The sequence below is a fragment of the Trichoplusia ni genome, chromosome 6 (genome assembly GCF_003590095.1).
Source record: "Trichoplusia ni isolate ovarian cell line Hi5 chromosome 6, tn1, whole genome shotgun sequence".
NCBI classification, from domain to species: Eukaryota; Metazoa; Arthropoda; class Insecta; order Lepidoptera; family Noctuidae; genus Trichoplusia; species Trichoplusia ni.
In genome coordinates this window covers 9,294,386-9,312,871 of record NC_039483.1, presented here as the reverse complement: position 1 = coordinate 9,312,871, position 18,486 = coordinate 9,294,386, and the positions used below count along the sequence as shown (strand labels likewise).

At 35.6% G+C, this 18,486-nt stretch overlaps 1 protein-coding gene across 1 annotated transcript in view; it reads left to right on the top strand.

Annotated features, from left to right (window-relative positions):
* Positions 1–18,486, top strand: part of LOC113494783 (monocarboxylate transporter 3-like) — a 30,964-nt gene continuing 12,478 nt past the window's right edge. The window contains exons 1-2 of the mRNA XM_026873249.1: positions 1–516; positions 10,240–10,280. The gene's annotated coding sequence lies outside the window, so the exon portion shown is untranslated. The remainder of the gene's footprint in view (positions 517–10,239; positions 10,281–18,486) is intronic.

Below are 18,486 nucleotides of genomic sequence, written 5' to 3'. Positions count from 1 at the left end.
TCGGTGATTTACAAATGAGGTTGAAATTCGAAATAAAACCTACATAACTTGACCTTGACGATCAGTCAGTGTCATCGTCCCGTCACACTAAGTAACTGAAACTCCCAAATTTGTTTGCTTATCAACAAAAATTATTATGTAAAATTCCACTGTTATCTCACTGGATTGTCAAGTTAAATAAGCATTAATATCTCTAACTGTGTAAACAATATAATTAACGTGAATGATAGCATTCGAAGTGGGAACGCCGAAGTGTGAGGGCGCATCTCCTGTGCTAAAACTAAATATTTTTGGGAGCGAATTTCTTTTTTTGTTTACAAAAATGCGGTGTTATGGCTAGAGGCGCGGCCGTACCGCGTCTCGACTCGAACGGCGACTAAAAGTAACTGTCCCACCAGATGTGTGTTGCCTGTGGAGCCGGCTGCACGTGCTTGCCGTATTTACAAAAATATTCAGTGATTTTTTCGCATTGTGAACAGCTGATTGTGTGAACTTTGTGTTAAATTGTATAAAGTGGTACGTACATTTATTTTATAACTTATTATAAGAGTAAAAGGTATCAAATCGTCTGTTTCATTTATGTTTTTGAACGCACTTGCGTCATGGAATTCATGAATGAAACGTTTGATGTGTGCGTTTGTACTTTTAGCATAATTCGAATGTTTGCGCTTCGGCTTTGTGCATGTTACTGATAAAATGGTGTTGAGTTTTTATGTACATGTTATTTGATTAATGTCGTATCATGCACAATGTACGATCGTTTAACTTAATTGGCGAGGTCAATGTACCGTGTTAATGTAAAAATATAAGTCAATCGGTCGGTTCTCGATGAATTTGTAATTTGAGTGGCCTGGAGAGTGGAAAACTGTCTGTTAATATTACGGTCTCTACAGTAGACATATTTCATTAATTACCGGTAAACTGTTAAATGTACATAAATTATGAAGCGAACCTGTCTCTCTGTATATAGGTACTTACGTTGTATATATAATTTAAAGTCTTCCTTCTATCTTGGAAGCGATTACAAAATAAACATAATTACCTACTTTATCATCTGAGTGTTTATTTAGAGATATAAAACAGTCAGAGATATTTAAAAACTTAGAGAGTTTGAAACATGCATTATAACATGTACCTAATATATGCATTCTGGGAAAATCAATCGTATAATACTGAGTCATAAATTATTCCGCGCGATCATTTGTTTTTCTCATGAGGTTGCTATGGTAAATTAGCTAATAGAAGTTGTTCGTTTAATAGTTTGCCATTTGTAACGGTCTTCAGTATAATTCATGGAGTTTGATGACGATCGTGTTTCGAAGAGAAATAAATAAAAGAAAAATAGTTTGTTCTTTTACAATTAAAGTTTTAGAGTCAATCTTGAGAAGGCCGAATAAAAGTGTTAGAAGGGTCGGCTCTTCAAAAAATAAGGAAATATTTTAAAAGTTGTGTATAAAGAATTATAAGTATAAATGAAATTAGAAATTAGGAGTAAAGTTAAATCTGAGACGGGTAAAAAGTAAAAAAAAACTTAAGGGAAACCTATAGAACTGGTTAAACACCAAAAAATCTTACAAAAGATGCAAAACAATTAAATAAGAGGAATTTGAGCACAATTTATTTTTAACGTAGAAGTTATATATAACATGGGCATGTTATGCGGAGTAATGAAAATCATGTGGTGAGGAAGGCGTTGAGCATGGATGTGGATGGATATAAGGGAAGAGGACGACCAAAGAAACGATGGACGGATTGTGTGAAAGACGATATGGCTACAAAGAGTGTTTCCTGTGAGATGACGGCTGATAGAAAGGTATGGAAGAAGAAGACATTTTGCGCCGACCTCAAATAAAATAATTGGGATAAGGGCAGGGGAATGATGTAGAAGTATAGCAGAACATCTGTTATAAGCGTCAACTCAGAAGTATGGAATGACAATCGAGAATCCATATCCATTCATATTTTAGTGCATCGCATAAAATTTAAAGTCTTGAAAGTATTTATAATTAGTTAATACACTCTGGTGTAAACGAGGACATGATATATAATAATATTTTTAACAACAAAAACACATAAACATACATAAAACATACTAACTTCGACCTGGCGGCTGTTATTTAAAAAAATCATTTCAAAACGTTGAATCAACACAAAAATAATAATTTGGTTCATCTAATCCGAAGTTATGAGGTAACAAACATAAAAAATAATGTCAAATTGGGAGCGTACTCCTTTTTGAATTTGGCTGGAAATGGATCCCATCGTTTAGCCACAGCTGGGTAAAATAAAATGCAAAATTATGAGACGAAGCAAAATATAGAGCTTCGATTAATAAAATGTTGTTATTATAAACATAAAAACCTTTGTTTATCCGTCTGTATGTTATTTATTTATACCACCTTATCCTGATCGGATCAATGACACTGCAAGATTATAGTGATGGCATGCTATAATCAATCTCCGATCATCGAGAAATTTCGTTTTTCGAATGTCAGCGTATGATAAGATCGCTATCAACATTCAGTAGTCATTATTTTACTTTCGGTACTTTAGACACACTTTCCATAGGGTTTGCAATACCTCTTAGTTTAGTTGTGGAAGAAAGGCATCGGTCTACGACGTACGTGGGGATGAGTAACTAGGGATGTGAATCGAAGTACGAATGGAATCACTCCGTTTGCCTATTTTGTGCAGACTTCTATTAATGGAACGATTTTTATTTTATTTCGGACTTCAATTTAAGTTTTCTCCTAATATCTCCCTTTTTTTTACTATATTTTTTTTCTTCTTTATTGTACCCGCATCGTTGAAGATCGTAACTCCTAAGGTGTATGATTTTCTGCCTCTAAATAATCCTTGATATCTTGGTGATTGCATTTTCGCTGTTCGGTAATTAGTCCATCTTTTTTGGAGAGAGTCGCCATTCTCCGCCTGATATTGGGCTGTTTGCCTTCAACAACTGCAACCAGAAGAGAAGTGGTTATTATTAAGCGTGCATTGGCAGTATCGTGTTTTAAGCAACGTTTTGGAACCTAATAGTGTAATGTAGTTAGAGGTATCATACTTTTTTCTTGCGACGATTCTCCAGCACTCAAAGGTCGACAGTTACTCTCCTACGAAAGTCGCAACAGCTGATAATTTTGATCCGTCTGACAATGCACGTAATGGCAATAAAGCTGTGTAAATCTATACAAGTGGAGGAAAAACAATAGAAGATTAGATAGTTTATCTGTTGATAAGGGACTACAGATATTGTCTGATACTCTCACTGTGCACAATTTGCTATTCAGATAATGTGAACTTGTGGTTATTCTCACTAATTTACTGAATACTGTGGTCGTTCAAACTGTGATAATATTCTTTAAATATTGGTCTGAACAGGAACCGCAATATTTTACTGCATTCCTTTGGGTTTGTTTTTTGGAAATGTGTGATTTAACTTTCATATCCTGTCATACTTTCTTAATTAATTAAGTGGCTTAATTTCGACTTGGGCAGACAAGCGAAACGAGAAGAACGCTACTAAAACATTAAAATGAATTATTATTAATTAGAAGCTCAACTTCAATCTAAAGTTGTTGTATGATTAAAAAAAAACAATACTACCACAGCTACCACGACATAAACTTAAGTAATATCCACAAGCAACCGTTTCCCCAACATAATCTGTTTAACATAACCTGTACGCCTGAACCCAATGCCCTGTGAGGTTAGACAAAGGGAATCAAAGCGCATACAATATCGTTCTGGAAATTTCCACAGCTACCTGCACGACCGGGGCTTACTCGACCGACCCCGGCTATACTTTTTTGGTTGCTTTATGTACATTAAAATTAAGTATGTTGTTATTCCTAAAAAGTGGATTTGCGAAGAAATAATTCTAATACTTGGTTAGGATAAGGTAAAATTTTTATGTGTAGCTTGGATATTTAGATCTTGATTTTGTCCCTCCGGGCCTCCGAATCTTCTTAATTCTGTTTGCAATATAAAAGTACTGTAAACCCTTGATTACTATAATGCGTTTTGTAAAAATAAAATATGATGCAAAAGTAAAAGTGCATGGAAACCATGAACACTTCTGTGGCCCATTCCAAAACTTGTGTGTTTATTTTGATCCTTGCCTTCGAATATTTCATAATTATTCCTCATTTATCTTGGCGAAGTACCAGGATACCATGAAGGTCTGCAACTTGCGCCTTGTCGGGAAACGCAAATACCAGACGGCCATCTGGTACGTTTATTTGGCATTTCATATTATTTTACTGCGGCCAGTGCAGACGATTATTAATGTTTTGGAAACTAATAAAGTATGTTAATTATTTGGAAAATATGCTGCTGTTAACTGAAAATTTTTTTGAGCTCTAAGTGGTAAAGAAAGAGGAATTCACCGTAAAGAGGTTAGTTAAACTGTATATCAAAACTTATGACGAAATACTTTAGTGAAAAATTAAAAGCCAAACTTATTTAATTTTAGGAGAAAATGACAGTTCTGATACTCATGTCTTGAAGTATCAAAGACCAAGAGTAGTTGTGCAAATAAAAATCAGACAAATATGACAGGATAAGAGTCTAAATTCTGGCGACCTGATCCCCAAGTCAGGTATTCAATATACATATATACATATACAATAATTACTTTGATCGGCTGTCGATATATGATTATAACGACGTTAAACCAACGTATTTTGGAATCAATACAGGATTTTAGTTGATCTGAAGACTTTCTATTTAAAACCCTCATATTTGTATTAAAAACTCTGTACAAGCTTTGCTAACATCCATGAAGATTGTGTTTCTGATAACAGAACCCTTTACCTCAACAACTTCACTTGCATTTAACACATTTAGCATTCATTTACGGCAAATTGTTTTAATACTTACAGGGACCCTTTGTAACTCTACAATGGCTCCACAGGAGCTCGGGTTATCGAGACAGATCTCTCGATAACATCAATAGCATTGTCTCGATTCGTGAAACATGTTTCTGGTATTCTTGGTTTATTTATAAGCGAGTGACGTCAGCAAAACGTTCGTCTTTATTGTTAGTATATTTAGACATAGCAGGAGGTTTAGGTTTATTTATGATTTATGCAGGGAAACGTCAGATTGCGTCTAAGACTTTGATGTGTAGTGTTGTTTCGTCTGTTTGCAGCCGGATTATGTCTGTAGTATCTATATCGGGATTCGGGTTAATGTTAAGTGGAATTCTCTGAATACTTGTATATCAATCGTGTTTCACTGCAACGACATGCACATGTTGCAAACTTTGCGTTTGCTGACATCGGTGCATGTTTTATTTTGGGCGAAATTTTTTCCCCTTTTTTGTTTTTCTGGTTATTTTTGTCACTTGTTTCTATAGCTTCGTGGGGAGTTGGGTGTATTTATGAACATGTTTAAACTTTCTTTGCAAAATATGTTTTTTTCTTTGCTTATCGATGTTTGTAGTTGTGTCCTGTATGACTCAGTACAGACTCCAGATAGCAGTGATAAAATATTTCTGGATGGCGGTGCGTTTCCGTGACGTCAAATTGTTTAGAGTTTATCTCCTAAGAGTATTTATGCTATCGATTCTTGATTTATATTTGAACGTGTTTTGTACCGAATGTTCTACATATTTATATATATATGCATTATTTATGGTCCTTTATTAAGATTCGTCCTACGGTCAAATCTTGACGATGATAATAATGTCAAAAACTTTTTAAATTATGGTTTACTTGAGCTTACCTATTTTTTTAATTCCAAATGACCAGCGTTAGCTTCGTCAAGTATATAAAAAAATAAAATGTATTGGATTTGTATTTTTCTTACGCGAAAATCGTGTCTTTGATTTTTTCACGTTTTAATACACTCACTCTTCTTGTTGTCGTTCCGCTTGGATTTTTGTAACTCAATTTTGAGACACTACCCGATAAGCTAGCAGGCTGAAATTTTCAGGTAGCTTCAAACCCGATGACAATGCAATTTACAACTATAAAAATGGCTGGACCGATTTTGATAAAAATTAAATGGAGTGACATTTAAAAACGTGGGCATTTCGTTTTTTTTAAATTTCTCTACCATCATCTCCTGAAGTAATATTATTCCAGATATGGAAAAGAGACGTCGTTCTACTCCGTATATTGCGCTGTCACTCTTCCACAACTTCAATAATATTACAACTCTTCACCTCTCGCTTCCATTAAGGACCTAGGTACTCGCAGGGTCACAAATACGAGTTCACTCCGGTACTATGACCGTCACACCGAGTCATTTCTAGTAACAACTGCTAATGTCACACTTGTAACGCTTCAAACGTCTACCGGCTTAGTGATGCCAATCATTACGGTGTTTAACGAATGTGGGGCAAGCACGGAGGTTAGCTGACGTCAAATGTTCAGACGGAGTGTGTGTTTAATTTAGTAAATAAATCTCAGACATTCAACCATCACCCTTTGGTTGACTGGCAGAGAATGCTTCAGGTATTAAGTCCGCCTTTGTACATTTTTAATGTATATAAAGTGAGTCATTATGATTTTACTTATAATATGTTTTAAGACTTTATTTGACTATAAAGTAAATATCCAAATTATTGTTCGGAGTTACCTGGAACCCACAACATTGGCGATAAAAATAATTGCATCCGTGTATCGATACGTGTCAGGTTCACGCTCAATTACACGATATTCGTAGCAGTTCGGTATTTGAATAAGAACTCTAATAACTCAGATATTTTTCCAAAAATATCTGATGCACATTTATTATTTATATCGCGTTAAAAAATGAAGACAGTGAGGAAGTTTATTCGTGTGACGTCACTTCTCTGTTTTAGTTTTTACCGATAAGTGACGTCATTAAGCCCACAAGACAACCAGGTTCAGAAGAAGCGATTGTGGACCACGCAAATGATTGTCTTCGCGAGGTCCGAATCTGCGATTCGTCGTGCACAATAGGCTTGGCTTGGTGACTTATACCACTTGGCTATCGATCTTCAGTATTAGTTGGCTGTTTCCTATATTGTGTTCTCACAAAACATTGTTATTCTTGCCAATGCAGCGAGCACTTAAGCGAAATGCATTAAAGTGTAGGATTTCCTCGTACTATGTTGTTTTGGACCCAAGTGTTCTTAGAATAATGTGTATAGGTGTTTTGTCTAAGAAGTTTTTAGTGATAAACGATATTGTTGCTGAAGTAGAGACACGTCATTGTCATATAGCTGAAAGAAATAGACAGTTTAAAAACTCTCGATTCCCTTTTTTTCGTCTAGCTCTTTATTTTTGAGGCCACGTACCATACCCGTTATAACATAAACCTTATTGAAATTATCATAGATGATGTATTTCTCTTGACGGTATAACAACAAATTTAGTTAAGCAACCGTTTGACCAAATTTGTATTTTTGCCTATTGTTGTAGGACGGTTTTTTGGAAGATGTGGAAATGTGTACGGTGTTTAATTATAAACCATCTTCGAAAAGAGAGAAAGCGTTAAACTGTTGGAATCTAGTGACAAGTGTGCTCATAATCGGCACACTTAGTGACGTTCTTAAATGACTTTTCATCGTGTCCAAATCGTGTTCTTTTTCAATTGAATTAATATCAAGTTGATACTCACAAATCCGACAATAGTGCCAATTCGTGCAGTGGCCCAAGTTGTAACTACTCTCGATTGACAACTAAGAAGGCTGATTAAACGCTAGGTTCTGTTCGACAGCTCCATTTTAGGATTGAATCGAGACCGGAATCAAAGTCAAAGATAGAGTTTCGTTAGGTTGCCCGCTGGCCTACACCTAATTGAACAAAAATACACACCGTACAACTAAATCTCGTGTTATTTATTATTTGTATTTATGATAATAATAATAGTGTCGCGTTACACGTCCTTTTACAGATATTCCAAAAACCAAACCTGCTTCATTGCCCAGCATCAGCATTTGTATATTGTGTTTTACCTTTAATATAAACGTGATTAGGTACACGTGCTGTCTTATCAACTAACATTATGTCTATCTTGCTCGTTGGTCGAAGTAGATCAATTTATCGTCACGCAATTAAATGCCTTATTGCCTCCGGTCATAGTTTAATATCGCACGTCATACACTAAGTGCTTCTTCGCCTAGCTCCAGTTATTTTTCATGTTACTCTGATTTGAACTTTATCGTTGACGGTTAAGGTCGAATTTGTTTGGCTAGACGTTTGTTTAAACATTCGTATGTATATAGATTTAATGTAATCAATGGAACAACTAATTGATGTATTGTGGTGTGAAAGATGTGTTTGTTGTTTGCAAATAGATGGTTGCTATTTACTCTTGCTTGCTTTATTTATGTAATTGCTGGTAAGTTTTGATCGTCAAAACATGTGGTTGGAAGATCTACGACCGTCTCAAGAAGTCTAAAGACACAATAAAATAACCCTATGAACGGGTTAACGTGAGCTAATGAGAGAATCGCAGTTGTATCCCTTTTGATTTTTTTTGTAGAGCAGAATTGTAGAGTTCTAGAAGTAAGGGCAGACTTTGAAGCTTCAAACTCCATCCAAGTTTATTACCTTGTACAGAAATAATATTCTACGAAATTCAGCTATCGTAAATTATTCGAAGACAAGTTTGACACAATTGCCTTATTCACCTCATTTGTTATTCCGTAGCAGTTAAAAGTGAAAGCGTACACATGTAACGGAACCGTTAAGATCAATCGAGAAGGATTTTAGCTTCCAGAAGCTTCTACAAAAAGAGATTCTCACTTCGATTTATGTCAAACTTTTTTTGTTTTGGTACACACTGTACACAGCTGTTTGGTGTCTAATAACAAGAGTAGATTAACGAATGGTTTTAAATTTAGAATCAAGTAAGGTTATGTAGAGTACGGAGAAAGTATAAAAATGTAGAGCCCATTGTTTGATGGCATTTTGTTATGTTACATTTAAGGTGAACGCTGATAGCTGTTGCCCGCGACTTCGTCCCCGTGGGTAGAAGATATAAGTTATGATTTATACCTGCCCTGTTTTTTTTCACATTTTCCATTGTATCTTCGCTCCTATTAGTCGCAGCGTGATGGTTTTTAGCCTGAAGCCTTCCTCGATGAATAGTCTATTCAACAAAAAAATATTTTTTCAATTTGGACCAGTAGTTCCTGAGATAAGCGCGTTCAAACAAACAAACTCTTCAGCTTTATATATTAGTATATATAGATTGAATAAAATACTCAAATAAAAACTAATTTCTTGATAAACCGAGTACATGCAAGTAGTGTCTGTTGGTACAGAAAAATAAAACGAGTTCTCAAATAACTTGTTTTTCTTGTCAAGATAAAGTCCCATAAAATATGCAATTTTTCTGCCATGAAAACACTTTCTTTCGACCTCGGGCAGATCATATGCACGCTTCGGAGCCGAGTGGTCAGACTGGCTGCGGGTCATTGATCTCGAGTATCTCAGTGATGTAATGCAACAGAGTGGAAAATTACTGAAGGTAGTCCTTGCCGTACTGGCATTCTGCACACGTATGCAATACTGGTTTATGTTAGCTACCTATGCAGTTGTTTCTTTGTACGTTTGTTGGGTTTTTGCTGTGTCTGTTATTGTGACCTTCATGGCAAGCAGGTTTTGAGGTTCTCTGAATGCTCGCCGTTTGTTTTTGTATTATTCAGTTATTTCTCAACGTTTTTACCATACAACACTTTCATTATAACGATGCTGATAAGACTTTGCATGCATTAGTTTTTAGGGCGGACAAATATTGATTTTTTGACGATTTTTTATTCCTAATTAAATAAGTATGAACAGCTTTCTAAACGTTCTGTAAGAGTACGTTTTGCGAGTATATGTCGCGAATATTTAACTCATTTATCGACATCGACAAGGCAACAAACCCGATGATAAGAGAACAATTAGTTATAACACCAGTAAACGCTATCGTTGTTGCTCATTATAAACAAAAACAACGTTTGCTATTAGTGTGACATTGAAATAGAATAAAAATAACCACGAACCTCGTTAGTTGATTTAGTTTTTTATGGTCAAAAATTGGTAATCTATCCTATTTTTATTTTCATGCTTTGCTGGTAGAGGGGCAAGAGAAATATATCTGTGAAAATATTAACAATCTGCGTTGTCAACTGTGTTAGACAGGCGAATTGTAGGGTAACGGTTTTACCCGTAAATTAAAAAAAAAACTAAGCAACCTACCAAGCACAGATCAATATTTTCTGATTCGTTTTCTTACTGCATCATATTTATATCATATCTCTTTTATTGCCAGGTAGTCAGTTGTCCAGAACAGTCAGCTGGTTACAACTAACGGTAAGTTGATGACATTTTTATTATTTTTTATTTTCTAAGCACTTTTTTCGAATGTGAAAAGCTTGGGCGCTTGGTCCCGCATTTAGCATTATCCTTAGGTACAAATGCAATCGGGCGATTTGAAAACATTGTCTCATTAGGACATTTCTACACACTTCTATTCAAAAACGTAGGTACGTGGAACGAATAAGCAAATCAAAATATTAATTATACTGGTTTTTCCCATCGCGTCCCGTCTGGGCTTTAAGCATATGGGACGTGATACGAATCACCCAAAAGTCCGCCAAATTTATCGTATTTAGAATCTAATTAAAAAATGATATGCAATCGTGTACAGTACTGTCATACTGACCTGTATTACAACATGTTACTTACCTACAAGAAATATTACTCGGCAAAAATAAATGATGGAATGAGGAAAAGCTATTTATAAATAGTTATGTAGTTAGAATATGATTCCATTGGAAAAGCACGGCAATGTTATTTCTGGTTAACAATTTATTTATCCTTATAATATTATTAACCTTTTGTTCAAGTTAACTTCACCTTTGTAATTACACTTGGCTATAGGGACTTTTTTCATGATCTTGGGGCCTTACAGACAGACGTCGCTCTCAACTTACGTCAAATGTGTGTCGCACTTGTAAGGTTACTAGACGTTATGAAAATGGCAAATTGATGAAACATAAACGCGTTTTATAGCAACAGATTATAGACCATAAACCCCATTCATCGTTTAGCAGTTAGCGATGAGTGGGAGTGGCAGCCTTAGGTGGTAAATAATGAAGATGACCTAAGTAAAATTGAAGTGAAAGGGTGGAAACGGAACCCCATTTCTGAGGTTTCGCTGCCTGAGTGTCAGTTTGTTACCAGGCTGTATTTCATGTATCTCGTTATAGACAAACAGTTAAAAATACAGGCGATGTATCTCTGTGACCCGTTTAACAAAACGACGTTAACAACGATTGGCATGGTCCTAAATTTGATGAACGACTATTATTTTTTCAAACTTGTTTTCTATAGCCTATTTTTTTGAACCTATCAGTGCCGGGATTCTAACTTGTCTAGTTCTATTTATCTTCACATGCTGCAAAAATTATTTAGTACGAAGAGGGCATTCAGATCACGACCCGTTCATACGTAGGTACTTACAGTCAGTTAAATGTCGTTATTATTGAAAAACTTTTCAGCAAATACATATTTAATTTCCATTTGACATTTAAATTAGTCTTATTAGTTTACGACGGTAAACTGTGTGTATGATACGTCTCATCTGTTTCATAATAGCGAGGCAAGTCAGACGGCGGAATAAAAATAGGTCTACGCTACGCTTGTCAAAAAATAAACTGAAAAATTGAGTTACGAAAAATAAGTGTGCGTATTACGAGACGTTAAAGATGATGAATAACAATATCAAATGACGATCGCTATTTCATGGTTTTAGAACCCTCTTTAGTGCTTCAGTGTCGTCATAGTTTTAATATAGAAATCTACAGATATAGCTCATGAAGACAAACCAACTCTTGTTTCAGTTTTTTTCAGTATTACGTCAGTAACCAAGTAGGCACCGGTATTATATTCTGGCTAAAGAATTGAATAATTGTAATTGGCTCCAAATTGATGTACGTTTTTGTTTCTTTTTTTACGACTTGTATATTTATAATAAATGGGGTATCTGTGTAGGCATTGAAATGCTAATTATTTCAATGCCTTAACAGTGACTCCTTGATAAACAATGTAAGCAAGAATATACGAAACATTTATATTTTTATTGAGTTATTGCAGATAATCGTATCATTGCTGAACATGTTTTACGATCAGAACTCATTTGAACCGTAGAAAATTAATTTCACAACCAAATCAGTTTGGAGGATTTCAATTTAAACCGATAATTACTAGTGTAGCCGTCAAACAAGAGACGGTGTTCATCCAAATGTTTTGAAGATCATTCATTCTCAATAAACCCTTTACGATATTCCTGCCCCTAGCTTTAGCTGGTCCGAACAAGCTAGCTCCTAAGGATAATGAAAATTAGATCAAGCCCTGTTTTGCTGTTTGCTGGTTATCATAATAAATGTTGTTCATGTCTTCAGACACTTCGTTTACATATCCATGTGTGATGTTCGCAGAAAGTTCTGGAAGTGGAAAGTAACAACAGTGTCTGTTAATTGAATGGAGTTGGATCAATTCCGTCGGGATCACTTTGCGCCTAACAAACGTTTATTGTTGCCATTACAATGTAGGGTTGCCACTCTGTTGTTCTTATTACATTTTTAAATTGTTTGTTCTTGGGTATTGGATCTTGTTGGGATTTCTTTAGCAAGAGAACTCAGGTTTTTATGATTGGTGATTATTTACTAGCTGTTGCTTGCGGTTTCGCCGGCGACGAAATCGTTTACAGCTGCAAAAACATTCAGTCCGTCATTCTTTAACGAATTCGAATAAAAGTAGCGTATGTGTCTGTCCAAGGTGTTAGGTACCCTTTATCCTAAATTTCATCAAATTCAGTCCAGCTGTTGGGCCGTGAAGAGGTTACAGAAATACAAACCGTTAAATGCCGTTAAATAACAAAAAACTGTTAGGTTCTGTAAGCGCCAGTAAAGTCATTTAAATACAGAAACTCAATACGAAATACTAAGATCACGCGCACAACCCTATTCCTTCCAGTCTAATTGAACAATTGATGAGCAGTGGCAGTCAAATGGATGCCTTTGCCTTGTATAACATGAATAACTTCTAATCGTACACATCGCCATCATTTCTCGGAACTCGGCAGTAATATGGTTTTACCTTGTATTAAAATTTCTTAGAAGTGTATGTATTTGTATAACGACATTAACGACCGTTTTAGGTTAAAACCGGATTAGCTGAGCGAGGTACGCGGTCTGCTTGCTTGGAATATGTCCTTGACGGACAATTAGAGCGCGCCTTTGGTTTGAAAGGATTTGTATCCAGAGGGTTATAATGGAACCCTATTGCTATGGAATTAAACATCCACTGTTTTTTCCCCTCTGTCACCCAAGCAGCATCTCATGAACTGTGACGTGTTAGCTAGACGGTTAAAGATTTTGCAGAACAATTAAAAGTCGACGTAAAACAATGGCGTGTATCGTAATTTTGATGGGTGACCAATTTTTACTCACTGACCTATGTGCATGGAACCCTCACTATCGCAAGTTGCTCGCACTTTACCTTGACGGTATTATAAGTATTCGAATTCGCATAAAGAGGTGTAATTCTATAGAGTCCATAAGCAAACAAACATATGGTATTAATAGAAGGGTTATTTCTATTGAGACCTTTGATATTCCCAAGTTTAATACACATTCCCTATAATTTGTTAGAGGACCCTTAAAGGAGAATAGAATAGAACTAGCTACTTTAAAACTGGAGAGCAATAAGGGACCTATTTCGACAAAAAAATACAGTTAGTAAACGGTCTATATTAATAAGTAGTATGAGAGGACCCCTCTCATAATTTAAAAAAGATAATCTTCTAGCTATCTCGTCTCATAAGGTACAGCCTGATGATGAACGGGCTGACAGACGTGAGACGGACAGCATACCCTCAGTAATAGGGTACCGTTTATACCCCTTGAGTATGGCACCTCTCAACTAGACTCGGGTAGATCCTAGATAAGACCACAACCTAACAATGAACACCATTATAAACGATTCCTTAAGACATTCAATAACGCGTCACTTAATCGCGTCTTTACACGCATGATTGTAAACACGGGCTGTCTGTTCGTCGAACAATGAGTATGTAACAGCAATGTATTGTCTATGCATTGGAGTACGAGAGCTAGTACAACGAGGCATTGTTCTTATGCACTCACAAACAGAATGACAGTCTCCTGTGTCTATGTAGACTGCGTTTGGGCGTCATTTTGGTCGCAACCGCGTTCGGTTAAAAATGATGGCATGTTTTTGGTGAGTCATGATGCAAATATTGTAGTACTGAAAAATATGTGTTATACAAGCTAATTATTGCAGGAATAATAATTTTTAATGTAGACGCATATAGCATGAGTCAATGTTTCTAAAAATGGTAATTACTAATTCGTTATTATAAACTTATTTTGATTCGTAAGTAAAAAATAAACCAACATATTTTCACTTCGTTCTACATATTACTAATATCGGTCTCGACCTTTGTTAAACATTCTTATTGTTATTGATATTATTTGTTATTGATTATTACCTAATGTAATAAGAACTGTTATACTAAAACTCATTTATCAAATTAAGAATAGCTACAATAAGTTTGCACAACGATGTGCAGTTAAGTGAAATATTGAGATTTCATATTACACTATCCATGTTCCTAATTGTTTGTAATTAAAACATTTATTATTTATAGAAACTTATTATATTGTTAGTTTACACAGACGGTATCTACATGTCTATTAAGAGAGTCTGCGAGACAAGATCGTCATAACATCAGATTATTATGATACTCGTGCATAATAAAACGGCATTTGCATCATCCACTCATTAACACTTTATGGTATTGAGAAATTATGATGATTTATTATAGTATACTATAATAATGCTAGCCTATGTACGACCCTCTGCTGGGCACAAGCTTCTTGCTGAATAGGGACGGTTTGAGCATTGATCTCTACGATATGTCACTGCGAGTTGGCAATTTCCTCTCCGATGTTTTCCTTCACCATTTTCTCCATGGTATCTTAGAATAATTTAACGAAATCTTAAACTCTCTAAGTCCTAATCGTGAATGTACTAGCTACATAGACTGAGTTCATTCAAAGGGATTTAAGCGTTTCATAGTTACGACTTCCAGACTAAGCAGGGATCTTGATCTTGGGACAGACTTTCTGATTGTATAGAACCTTTTTCAATACCCCCTCAGAAATGAAAATAAAAAAAAAAACCTTATGCTATTACAATTAGCCACGCTACAATCGATCAGTGTCTTTGACGATGTAGAAAATGGAAAAGATGTTTTTTTCTTATTGCCATAGTCACGTACTATGATAAAATAAAAAATGTCTTGATTACACGAGTAAATCTGCAGGACCTTGCTAGTATAAAATAAATATATAGCTACTAATATACACTGAAGTAGAGTGATTTGTATTGCCAAGTCATACGATGTTTTCTATGAAGAACTGAATAGGTCAAATGAAGCAAATGGGACCTTATTACATGAACCTACTTATTCATTAGCTCGTTTCAGGATTTCCTTTTCGAACAGATGATATAAGTATAGTTTTAGCCAGTGCGAAGATGGAATTGACAGATCCTCTTTGAAATTCTTGTGAATAAGTCACGCTCGTCCAGAATTGTGTTTCTTCGTTTTGAAAGATGTGTTTTCTCTTTGGGACAGAAGTTTTATTAAAGACTGAATCATGGTTTATATAAGGTGTGTTTGCAATTGTTTTAATTCTGCTTGCTAGACATTTGAACTTCAACGCAAATAGGGTGAGTCTATCATTAGCTTTTTATAGGCGTGTCTGTTTGTAAATTGTGTATTAAGTAATGAAACACTAATCCTTTGTCTAATAATTACTATTACGTAATTATCGCGTGCATTGCATAATATTATGTAGCTGCTTTTGTTTTTGCTTAATATTTTTTTTTTTTTATGCTGAGTTATTTTGCAGGTGATGGTTTCAATTCTATAAAGAATGTTCTTATTGACACATTAGTATTTTGTTTGCAAGTTTTCACCAGAACGATAAATGACAGTTTATTTACAAAAATAACCTTCTTGGGAATGCTTTACGATAGTTGGGTGGATCAAAATTGGTTATGTATAAAATTTATCGGTAAAATCGTCGAAATCTCTTGCCAGACGTAAAATCCAAGCGTCAGACGCTATACTTCGACGTAATTATCGCGACCTACGTAAAGCCCTGTAACGTCCACATTTTTGGAACATCGGCCACGGGCCGGCTCAAGGCGACTTCGGAAATAGCCCGCAGAGGCGACAAGTGACGTCATTTGGCTCTGCCTGACTCCAGTAAACGAAGATACAGCACGTGAGAGGAAACATGCGATGCCAATCTCTTACTGTCAAACGAGGTTTTATGTTTTAATGTTGGCTCCTACTCGTCAATTGTTTTGAAAATAGAACGTCTGCTGAGATTTTATTACCAGAGCATGTCACATTCACGAAGTCATATTCTTGGTTGGACATTCAGCTGCAAACGTCTGTTAACACGACAAAATTTTCAAGCTTTCAAATTAATTAAATGCATGCACTTTGTATCCAGACTGGGGAACGAAGTATCGTTACACCAGAATGCTATTGCAACTTATACCAACATTGCAGATCTTTTAAACATTTATGTCAATGTCAGTTTGAAATTCACGGTTGTTCGTCGACTGTCATTTGCTGTGATACTGGTTGCTGACTGCATTACCGTGTAGGTACTTTATTCTTTTATTGTAATAGGACTTTTAAAAATTTCCTAATATTTTCTTTATTTCCGTCTCCATTAGTTTCTAGCCTAACCGACGATTATCTCGCGTCAAGCTAGTATTTGGCTTACAGCCTTTACAATTTTACTTGGTAATACAATATTATGTTGAGGACTCTTTAATATTTGGGTTTTTTGTATATCTCATTATCTACATCTGGTAAATACAATATAGGATGTGTAATGTTATATAAATGTTATTGAAAGGTCAACAAGGATGTTCTTAAAGAGAACAAGATTGATAGAAAGTTGTCTATTTTTTCGAAACATCATGATTTATTTGTCTAACTTTTATCCTACTATCTTATCTACCACTAATCCAAGTATTCAATTCTAGATAAAAATATGACGTAAAACGATTATCGATAAGTTTGTTTATCGATTCAGTTGCTATCGTTACGCAAAACAATAAATAGACAAGATTTTTAATCAGTTTACGTTGTTTACGAAGTGGGCGTTACTATTTATAAAACAAATAAAATTGGAATGAAAAGTATTTGACAACCGGAGAAAAAGAAGTGTTTTATATTGTACTGTTGTTAATTTACATTTGTTCAAGTGAACCAGAGTCACGGGATAGCTCGCGCGAACTCAGCCTGATTTGGCTCAAAGGATTCCTTCGACCTAGGTATGACCTAGATCTAGACTAAACCCTATTGGAGAATGGACGCCATTCTAGGACGTTTAGAGTCTCCTTCCGATTCGCTTCCACAATTGCTCGTTCAAGCGGTGGCGCCATGGAGTTAGGCTTCCAATATTATGTTTTAGTTAGCCACGAGTCTCGTCAGACAAAGCAAACGATAGATTAGATACAGTCACAATAGTCTCTGTCGGTCATCCGTTGATATCAAATAATAAACGGATGTCAAACTTCTACAATTTGAGCGACTCGAGCGCCAGCCAAGAGTTCGTGCAAAAAATATGTAAATTCCCTCCTTCTGGCGTTGTCTGGTAAATACGGATTTTTTTTTATATTGTCTGGCAGTTGACGACATTCTTTCCAAGTATAAAAATAGCTCTTATATTAATATGTGAGTACAGTGTAGTTACATGTTTTACTAAAACTTGTTACTATGCTGTTTACGATGTCTTTGTGCAGTTAGTAGATGTATGTACGAGTATGAGTGTTCTTTCTCTTTTCATATGTTTGGTGTATGTACTATACCTGGTGTCAGTTTTTAAATTCACTTTCAATGATGAATGAATTTCGAATGGCCAGGTGCGCCGTCCGTTTTTCTCAAGTTGCTTTCCTACGGCCCGTTTTCAGCAAGTAATGTGTGCTGGCATTTGAACTTATGACATTTGGCTTGAGAATTAGACTTCGTTATACGCTCTGTTGTTATAATCTGTGGTGGTACGCCGTCTTGCATTATTTAGACGATGCGAGAAATATCGGGCGAATTGTAAATTACGTTAGATGTCCGAGCTGCGCGGCTACACAATGTATTGCAACTTGCATGGAACTTTTCACATTGTCTAAATGGGCCCTTAGTTTATGAGTTGGTGCAACTATAAGAATCATCCTAATCGGTTTATCCGGTCCGAAGTTCTAAGGTGCTTTTCAAAGTTGGTTAAAAAGATCACGTATTTCAACCAAAACAATGCAACAATGTCGGAAAATGAAATTGTTATCGTTAGTTATTAGCATCAATCGAGTTTTAAATAATCGATCAAACATTCTAACGACATCCTTATTTGTCGGACGTCACGTTGTATTACTGTTGTGTCTACACTGGCGTGGGCGTGGCGCCGCTGTT